General features: G+C 53.7%; 1 protein-coding gene across 2 annotated transcripts in view; it reads right to left on the reverse strand.

Moving 5' to 3' along the window:
• LMO1 (LIM domain only 1 (rhombotin 1)) overlaps positions 1-10,297 on the reverse strand; it is a 48,012-nt gene that overhangs the window by 21,240 nt on the left and 16,475 nt on the right. Inside the window, exon 1 of one of the 2 annotated variants that reach the window (XM_014545831.1) lies at positions 7,287-7,291. The exons of the other annotated variant lie outside the window; for it this stretch is intronic. The gene's annotated coding sequence lies outside the window, so the exon portion shown is untranslated. Of the gene's footprint in view, positions 1-7,286; positions 7,292-10,297 lie in introns of those variants that run through there. 2 annotated transcript variants of the gene reach the window in all.

Raw genomic sequence — 10,297 nt, forward strand, 5'->3', positions numbered from 1 at the left:
GAGACCCCGAGAGGCCTGCCCAGGGATATGCTGTGAGCTGGGGGCAGGGCCAGGCTGGGGCTGCAGGAGTTCTGGCTCCCAGCCCTGTGTTCCCAGGAGAGCCCCTTTTAGCCCAGCTCTCATGGGAGGAACCGCTGAAGCGGCCTCTGCCCAGGCCACCTCAACAATGCCGGCTCCCCCGCACCTGGCAGCAGCCAGCAAGCGGGGAGGCCCTCAACCCCCAACAGCTGCTGGGCGGCTGGCTCAGGAGGGAGCCACCTTCATCTCCTCTGAGGGTGTGGTCACCACTGAGTGAGAACACAGGCCCTGGGGTAATGGACGCTTGCTTTGCAGGCTCCTAGTGGCCTCGGCAAACTTACCATCTGTGAAAAAAGGAAGCCAGCAGGTCCTACCCACAGCCCTGACCCCTGTGGGTACGTGTTTATAGTCAGTGCTGGGCTCAGGAGGGAGCCACCTTCATCTCCTCCGAGGGTGTGGTCACCACTAGTGAGAACACAGGCCCTGGGGTAATGGATGCTTGCTTTGCAGGCTCCTAGTGCCATCCGTGAAAAAAAGGAAGCCAGCAGGTCCCACCCGCAGCCCTGACCCCTGTGGGTACGTGTTTATAGTCAGTGCCATCCCCTCTCACCACCACAATCAGGGAAGGCCTGGGAGTATATTCACCACCACCTCCCAGGATTCACCAGCACCTCTCATCTGAATTCTGCCACATACCAACTTGCTGGGCTCTCCCAGGCAGCGTCTCTCCCTCTCTGGGCACAACCTACTCCTCCACAAAATGGGGCTAGTATTTGATTTCGCAGCCTACCATGGGTGCTATAAAGATGAAATGAAAGGCTCTGCCACATCTGGGGCTTCCTTGGCATGAGGTGATGCAGGAAGCGGAGGCACTGGGACTCCCAGGGCTAAGGCTGGTGATTCATTCTCTCTGGTGGCAGCTAAACTTTCAGGCACCTGGGGCCTGAGATACTGTTCCAGAAGCTGATCTCTCACAGGCTGATTTTTCGAAGACAGTCCCCAATGATCCTCCGTCTCCTGATATTAACAACCTCTGTGCAATTCCCCCCCACACACTTCCTTGAGTGGGAGCTGGACCTAGTGACTTGCTCCCAAGAAAGGAAATACAGCAAAGTGATGAAATGTCACATCTGTGATTAGATGTGTCACATCTTATAAAAGACTGTGACTTCCTGCTTGCCAGCAGACACTCTCGTAATGGCTTTAAGGAAGCAAGCTGCCACGCTGCAGAGGCCCACATGGCACGGAACTGGGGGCCGGGTCCGACCACCGTCAGTGAGGAGTGGAAGCCTCAGTCCACCAGCCCATGAGGAACTGACTCCTGCCAACAATCCAGTGAGTGAGCTTGGAAACTCAATTCCCAGAGTAATCTTGATTTGAGACCGCAGCCCCGGCCGACACCTCTATTATGGCCTGAGAGACCCTGAGCAGAGGACCCAGCTAAGCCATTCCTGGACTCCTGGCCCACGGAAACTGTGAGATAATAAATGGATGTTGTTTTAAGCTGCTAAGCTGTGATTTGTTGCAGAGCAGTAGACGACTAGTCCACCGCCTCACTGCATACACACACAGGACAGGAGGGACTTGCCTCAGGCCAGAGAGCGGCGGGCCTGCAGACAGATCTCTGCCCCACCACCCATGTCGTGGTGAGCTGCCCTCTGGAGCCCAGTCCTTGCTAAACGGTTGGACACATGGACCTTGAGGTGCTGTTCCAGCTGCGGAGTGTTTCCAGGAGAGGTGCCCAGGAGATAGAGCCCACTCCCTGGCCTGCCCTAACCAGACTCTCTCTGCTGGGCAGACCAGGAATATGGGCGGAGCTGATCACCTCTTCCTGGTGCCATAGCCTGGGGGCTTTAAAAAAACAGCCCTCCCAGGGCTCTGCACCCCAGGCACCTCTGGAGCAGGATAAGCATTTCAAAGCACACCCACTCCCCCCTCCTCCCCTCCTCACCCAAACCTAGGTAGGTTAGGGAAACCCCACCAGTCACCTACAGAACCTTCAAGAGCTTTGCCTATTGAAGGCTCAACAGACCGAAACGGTGGTCATGATCATATCCATTTGACTAGTTGGAATCACCAGTACAATTTACTGTTAAGAATTACTGTGTGGCAGAGGCGGGATTTGAACTGAGTCTGTCTGATACAAAGCCCATGCTGGTTCCACTTGCTTTAAAATTGGAACCTGAGAGAGAGTTCAAGCATTCTGATGGCACCCACAGGCAGCCCCTACGCAGCCCTTCTAAAACAGTCTATCACCAGGGGTCAGGCACTGGAGTTTTTAAAAATTCAAGGGAGAGGAGAGACAGGATGGAGCAGGTGCTGGCTGTGGGCCCTAGATGTTCAAGCCAGAGCTGCTCCCACTTATCTGGGAAGAGCGGGTCTCCCTCCCCCTCTCTATCAAGTCATTGCGCCAACCGGCAAAATTGAATTATTAAAACTCCCTTCTGGGGTACCACACGGATTTTTCTCCACTGAGACTCAGAGCGGAGGGGCGGCTGCTCCCGCCACACAATATTAAAATGTCAGGAGTTTAAGGCCTGCGTTGGTTGAGTCATAAGTTATCAGCACCCAGTGAGGGCCGACAGAATGCCTCCCTTAAATTATTAAGCAGAAAGCGTCAGACTGTAATATTTTGCTAAACCAAAGTACAGACACAGACAAAGATGTCATTTCAATATTTGAAACCAGCAAGTTTAATTTAAAATAAGAGCAAACCAATAAGCTCAGAACACAGCCGCGCATGAGAGGAAAATTATACTGTGAGAGGAAAAAAAGTGGAAGGACTTAAGAAATTTATAAAAGTAATCTCCAAGTGGAAATTAGAAATCAAGGCCTAGAAACAGAATAACACAAAAGAAATATTACTGTCCACTTTCTAAATCAATATAACACTGCTCCACGCCAGAATTACCATGGTAACTCAAGTAAAAAGAATCAAGCAATTCTTATTATTTCAAAATAAAATCACAGCCTGAAGCCTGGGTTTTATTACAACCACTGATAGATCGCTGGCTTGTATTTATCTGAAATATTGCTTTTCAATCAGCTGGTTTATGAATGTACACAGGCCTCTCACCAGCCCACTTACCGCCCCATTTTGAGGCGAGGGGCTAACCAATGAATTGAGTCCCGCCTGGCCGCTTCTGCATATATGTCCAGGTTGAAGTTAGCTCTTGTAACCACAGAGCTTCACACCCATCCCTACTGCAGGACAGAGAAGAAAAGCCAGAGAAGGCAGTGGGGGCTGATCTCCTATGGTCCTCCATCCCATGAAGGAAAAGGCCCGGGCTCAGATGGCAGCGCAGACACTCTCCCCCACCCCCACATTAGCAAGCCTCCCTCACCATCTTCCCAAGTCATCTTCTCACCGCTCCTCCCCTACTCACTCTACAGTCAGGCAGCCTGGGTTCACAGCCCAACTCTGGACTTGCGAGCTGTGTGGAGCCTGCGACCCATTACACAGCCTCTTTCTACAGATTTCTCATCTGTCAAATCAAGATCACAATAGTCGCTGTCCCTAAGGTGGTTAAGGATAATAAATGAAACCATACATGGAAGATGTTTCGGTGGTTTGAGTACAGAAATGGCCCCCACTCTCTACCCCTCCAGGTACCCACATCCTGTGCAATGTGACTTTCACCTCCTCTCTTCAAGGGTATCATCTATTTCCCCACCCCTTGAACTGAGGTTGGCCTTGTGATGTATTTTGGCCAAATGACAACATCCAAGAGCCAAACCTAGACCATATGAAGTTTGGTGTGTGTCCACTCTCTCCTGGACCTGTCTCCACCATGTGAGCAAGCCGGAAGAGTCTGCTGGATGAGGAGGGACATGCAGCCTTGTCACCCTCAGCATCCAGTTGATCAGCTCTCTGCCAGGCATGAGTGGGACCCAAAACTGCAGTTCAAGAGCTAAACAGATGCTTATTTTGAGCCTCTGAGTTTTGGGGTGGTTGCTTATGCAGCAATAACTCGTTGTTACACATCCATAGCACGACATCTTACTTTTAAGTAAGGTTCAGTAAAATGATAGCTATTATGTCTTTATGACCCCTAAGGTCCAAGAGTGAAAGAGTTCATACTGCAACTGTGTGGAAAGCAATGTCACTTCACACAGGCATGAAGCTTCCTGGCTTATCAAATGTGTACATGGACACTGGGTACCCGTTAGGTGTTGTTCCCATTGTAGAGATGGAAAAACTGAGGCCCAATAAGTTGTCTGAAGTCACATGGCAGTCATCTGGGACTAGAATCCAGGTCTCCTGAATCATGCCAGCAGGCTGCACCTGAAAACTCAGTTAGGAAGGGGCAGGAGGTAGGAATTGGGGAGCCAACCTGCCCCTGCAATCTGGACCAGCTGCTTACTCCTTTCACACCTTCTGCTTTTAATTTGCTCGTGTCAGCCACTGTGAGCTTCTGTCTGAGAACACAAAATAAACCCACTCCACCCAATGAGAGATGAGCTTGTTGCTAGGTTGGGTGGATGTGACTCTGGAATGGCTTTGGCCACCTATAGGCTCCTGCAAGGCCAACCAAAGGGGAAAGGGCATGTTAGGCAAGGTGGTCAACACGAGCAAGGGTAGAGAGGCAAAGATCCCCTGGGCTGTCAGTAGGCTGGCTAGGGCCATGACTGGGACGTCCAGGCACATGGCACCAGGTCAGCTAATGTTCCTTTTCATCAGGGTTCTCTGTCACCCAGCCTCATCATGCATCTGGGGCCAGGGCAGAGGGTATGGAAGCTGGACATGGAACCTGAAAGATGCTGAAGCTCTGGGCTATGACTCCCAACATAACTCTGGGCAACTTAACTTGCCCCCTTCGTGCTTCAACTGTTCCCCTATAAATGGAGGGACTTGTAAACAGTGACCTTGGAGGCTTCTTCCCCTGATGCTAGTCACCTTGGAAGTCTGGGCAGTGGTAAGCAGTGGAGCTAGCCTGCCTCCTGGGCAGCAGTGACCGGTGGCCATGACAGAATTGCAAGAGGGAGGGTGATGTCCCACTGCCCAGAAGTGAACAAGGCACCAACCGGGCACAGGATATTTCTGATCACACTGTCGCTGTGCAGAAAGCAATGTCGCCTCACATAGACATGAGCCTCGCTGGTTTATCAAGTGTGTACGTGAACCTTATCTCATTTAATCTTGATAACAATCTAGCCAGTTAGATGTGGTTATTCTCATCGTAAAGATGAGAAGGTATAAAGGCAAAGCAGTCTCAACACTGGGTGGGCATGGTTTTGTGATCCATGGACATATTGGACCTGCAGAGTTTAGCAGGATGGTAAAGGTGGCAGCCAGTCCAATAGTACCTGGCCCACGGGGGTACCCATGCCCTTTTCTCTACCATTTTTTCCTAACTCCTTCCTATCTTCCTAACGCCACTGATCAAGAGTTCTTAGGAGGCCCTCTAGCCCCTAGAGATAGAGCTAAACAACAGCCTTGACTTCCTGGCTACTTGGGGACAGCTCTGCCTTGGATGGGATGCCGCTTGGAGGGGCCCGCACTTGCTGAGAAGCCCTGCATGGCTTGGGTCAATCCCCCATCAGCCTCCCCTAGCTGCACCACCCCAGCTCTGCCTTCTGCTCAAAGAAGGCCAGCCTGTCCAACCACGGCCACTTCCCAACCTCAGCAGCCTGTGCCAGCAGCCCAACTGCACAGAGCCGGAACCTCATGTCTCCGCCCATGACCACAGAGGGTCAGCCACTGATGCTGGAAATCATTCATTGGTTCCAAGGAAGAAAGACCAGAATAGAACTCCTGGTCCTGCTGAGGGGCTCCTTAAATAGAAGCAGGTGGGGCAGCTGCTGGGTTTGACTCTGGGACGCCGTGTGGGGTGGGGAATCCATTCTCTGGAGCAGTGGTCGGCAAACTCATTAGTCAACAGAGCCAAATATCAACAGTACAACGATTGAAAGTTCTTTTGCTTAGGAAGAGCCACACTCAAGGGGCCAAAGAGCTGCATGTGGCTCGCGAGCCGCAGTTTGCCGACCATGGCTCTGGAGGAGTGAGAGGCAGGCCGTGGGTCTAGGAACATACACATTTCTATGTGCTAAAAGCATCTTCGTGGGACATGTTGAGAGAGAGAGAGAGAGAGAGAGAGAGCAAGAAAGAAAAGCAGCTCTTGTAGCCACAGAGGCCGAGTGACTGGCCAAGCCAGCACCATGGCCACCCCGGCATGCAAAGGGTGAAGCTTTTAGGCGAGCAGCGGCCAGTGATCTCAGCTTCCCCCAGTCCTAATGCTCCTGAAAGGCTCTCTCCCACTCCCTGTAATTGGGCATCAGTAGTTAATGCAGTATTGACTGCATTACACGCTCCCGTGCCTCCCCTCGCTAATGCCAATTGCATCACCTTGTACAGTCACCGGCTTGCTTAGCCAATAGCCGTTAAAAGCAATCCAAATCATGAATCATATGGGAAACTTTTAGCAAGACACCGCCATCCAAGGAGACAATTTACAGTTGAGTTAATCTGGGTACATTAGTGAGACATGGATTCTGGACGACAGACCAATTTATGTTGTTTCCCTGTCCCCCCTTAGTGCTCCATGTGGGCAAGTGAATGGAAGAGCAGGGAACAGAGAGAAGCACCTGCTTCTTAACCCACGGCTCAGAGGGGGGGTGGAGGAGACCCACCTTTACAGACTCCCACCTTTGGGCAGGAAGGGGAAGCGGCTGTGCGTGCTGCTCAAGATTTGCGATGCTTCATCCCCAGCCGTGAGGCGGTGGCTGCTGCTCAGGCTGGCATGGTAGGTGCAGATGGAGACCCTCCGAGTGCCAGGCCTGATCCCCACCCTGCCAGCCTTCCAAGGCCTTTCCCAGGCCTCAGGAGGCAGCAGTGCCCGCTGGGATCCACCTTCCTGTTGCCCTGCTGGGGTCTCCAGCATGGAACAGTGCCAGGGCCCATTCCCTGCCTCCACTCCAGGCCAGGGAAGTACTGGCCACACTCTGCCAGGAGAGGCCCCCAGGACCCTCTGTGGTCCAGAGCATGATGGGATATCCCAGGAGGTCCTGCAGCTCAGCACCCAAGCATAGCCAAGAGCCTGCCCTCATGGATCAGCTGTAGAGGCTGTGCGCACGGCGGTCATTAACAATTGAAGATTCGCTGTCTGGTCCTTCTCAGGCCAGCTCCACTCTCCTTGGGCATTTTTACTTATTAAAAATGCTCTAGGAATCATGTCTGGCTTTTGGTTCTACAGCCTGCTCGCTGCTTCCTGTGGTCACCCCAGCCTTCCCACTGGGTCTTTGCAGAGGCAGCTTACACCTAGACCCACCCTTCTCCAGCCTGCACCTAGGGACACACTAGCACCCCCCAAAAGGGTATCCTCAGCATCTTCTCCTGCCCATTCCCCCGCAATCAAAGGCTCTCATTGTTCTTGGGGTGGCCTGGACCCTCTGCTCTCTGCCCCTACTCACAGGCCTCTTCTCCACAAGCCTAAGGGCTAATGTGACTCCTGGGGCCCAGGACAGTAGCTCTCTGCACCCCTAGGACTTCAAGCCTCACCGGAAAGCCCACAGCCTGGTGGCAGTCCAAGCGCAGGTGCCAGGGAAAGGGGGGCTATTTCTCCGGGAAAGTGGGAGCTGGGCTCCCTTTGCTGACAGGCAGACCCGACGGCATTTAGAAAGCCCGGACCCTGAGTTCCAGTAAAGTGGAAATGGCTAGGCCAAGAGCAAGCGTCCAAATGAAAGCAATTAATCTTAAAACCCGAAGTTTAACCGTTTGCAAAACAGATCTTTCCTCTCTGTGGTGGCCCTTCACTGCTCGACCTAATGGATTACTTTATTAATAATGCACTGTGCTTAAAAGCAAAAAAAAAAAAAAAAAAAAAATTTTTTTTCTGACGATTCAATACTTCAGAAAGTCTCTTAAACCCGTTGCTACGGCGAAGCGATTGATATTTTATTATCTTTCAGAAGTGCAACATGAAAGCCCAGCAGCCCAGCAGAGCAAGAGCTTTGGTCCGTGGCAGCTGGCAGACCCGACTTCAACCAGAGGAGCCCCGGCCTCTTCCGACAAGATGCTGTCAGGTGGAGAAAAGGCATTGGGGGTGGTTAATAAGAGCCCTGAGTCCCTGCGGCAGCCAGACAATGCTGCCCTTGGGGCCAATGCTGCCACCCGGCCCAAATGGCCACCTGCTGAGAGGGCATAAGTGCTAGGGAGAAAGTAGGCAGCAGGTGAAGAAGGGCAGGTGAGTGCATCCAGAGCCTCACCCCCCCCCCCCCCCCCCCGCTAATTACAGGTACCAGCTTCGAGGTTTCATGGAACCAGGAGAGGCCAGACTCTAACAGGGAGTGGAGGGTGGATTTAGGAGCAGAAAGGTTACTTTTGGGGGACAGTTCTGCGCAGGACAAGAATCCAGTGCTCCTCGGGACTCCGGCTGTCTGCAGGCCTCGTGCTATAATGGGCCCCAGAGCTCACAGGCATCAACGAAAGTGGGCACCATATTATTTAGACTGGACAAGGCGGGGCACTGAGGGGCACCACACGCTCCCTGCCACAGGTCTGGAGGAAACACACATGTCTGGGGTGGTTGAAGTGCACTGCAGGCTGGAGTCAGGACACTGGCTCAAATGACCTCCAGAGAGCCATTCCCACTCAGGGCTCATCTGAGAGCCTTTAGGACCACAGAGCCCACAGCACTCTGGGTGCCTGGACAGAGAGCCACCTCCAAGAGGTCCATCTCCCTGCCTGAGGCCTCCCAAGTAGAGGGCCCGGTCTACTGGATTTCTGGCCTGGACCTAAAGACATATCCTGATTTCCACATGCTTCCCACAGTGAGAGTACCCCAGGCACCAAGCGAGACCCCGGCACTGGGTTCTCTAAGCCCCTCATGTTACCAAGAGGGAAAATGAAGTCTAGAGATAAGCATGACTGGTCTGAGATGACACAGGGAGTTAGAAATAAAAGGGGCTACATCAAGGCCTCCTCCCTCCCTGTGCGGCCCGGCCCGAGCCCTTCTTTTCGTCCCATATACAACTATAGCAGTCCAGTCCTCTGATGGCCCTCACAGGGCCCCAGGGAAGGGGTCCAGTCCTCTGATGGCCCTCACAGGCCTCCAGGGAAGGGGTCCCCCGAAGAGAGAAGAGCATACAGGAGGTGGATGTCACACCCCAGCTAGACGCTGGCAAATGGATTCTTTTGGCCAGAAGCGTTGAGTACCCTCTTCATCTCTTACTACACACATACCGAGAATCAGCCTTCATGGGCTTACTGGCCACGGAGCTCCCCCACATGCCACCCTGAGGACAGACACTTTAATTGCCCCTCCCGGCTGGGGATCTCAGAAGGTCAAGGGGAGTCTAGGGGCATCAGCACGTGGTAGCAGCAAAGTGAACCTCCTGTGTGACCTTGAGCAAGTGACTTAACTTCAAGTTTTTGCCAAGTGACCATGTCAATAGCACCATTGACCTGGTGGGGAGAGGGCACAGGCCCAGTGGAGACTCACTAGAAGGTCAGAGGGCGCCACCACAGTTGCTCTAACTCACAGAAAACCCACCTTCCAGTTCCTTACCAGTAGCAGCCTGTGTGTCAACTATTACATAGACATACATCTCCCTACAGCCAACAAATTGAGCAACCCTCACCTACAGGGCAGGAGGGCCTGGGACAGCCAGGGGACGGCCTCTCCTCTGACCCTGGGGTCTGTGCGTGGATCACAGGACACCCACTTGGTTTTACCCTCCAGGGGACTGGGTTCCCCAACCTCTCCTGTGCACACCAGACACTAACTGCTGGGCACCCCCAATCAGGAAGGCTTTGGAGTAGGAGGGACCACCTGCTAGTGGCCTCCAGCAACCACGGACCCGCTCCGTTCTGGCCTCTGAGGAGCCCTGAGGATCCTGACCACGGCAGGCCCATGCCCCTTTCGCGGGCCACTCCTGCAGGAGTGCTACTAGCCTGTAGCGCGACACTTTCTTCCTCTGGGCCAAACTCCTGTCTCCGCGCTCAGGAGACAGGGAGACAGTGGGCCAGCACGGGAGGCGCCTCATACTTGTGGGGAGCTATCTCCCCGAGGGTCCAGCCCGCCTTCCCCTCGCCGGCCTGGCACCCAGGGCGGGCGCCGTCTTCCCCGGAGCGCGGCTCGCCGCAAGCCCCGGAGCCCGATTTTCCAGAAGCCACTGATTTGCTCAGCGCTCAGCACCTCTCCGGTTACGCGGCGACGCGAGGGTGATGGCTGCGGTGAGAGGAGCAGCCGCAAAGACGAAATGCTCTGCACGAACCGCCGCCGCTGCGCGGAGATCTAAGGGGAGCCGGAGCCTCTGGCCCGCAGAGCACCACCTGGCC

Source organism: Myotis brandtii, unplaced genomic scaffold, assembly GCF_000412655.1.
Source record: "Myotis brandtii unplaced genomic scaffold, ASM41265v1 scaffold422, whole genome shotgun sequence".
NCBI lineage: Eukaryota > Metazoa > Chordata > Mammalia > Chiroptera > Vespertilionidae > Myotis > Myotis brandtii.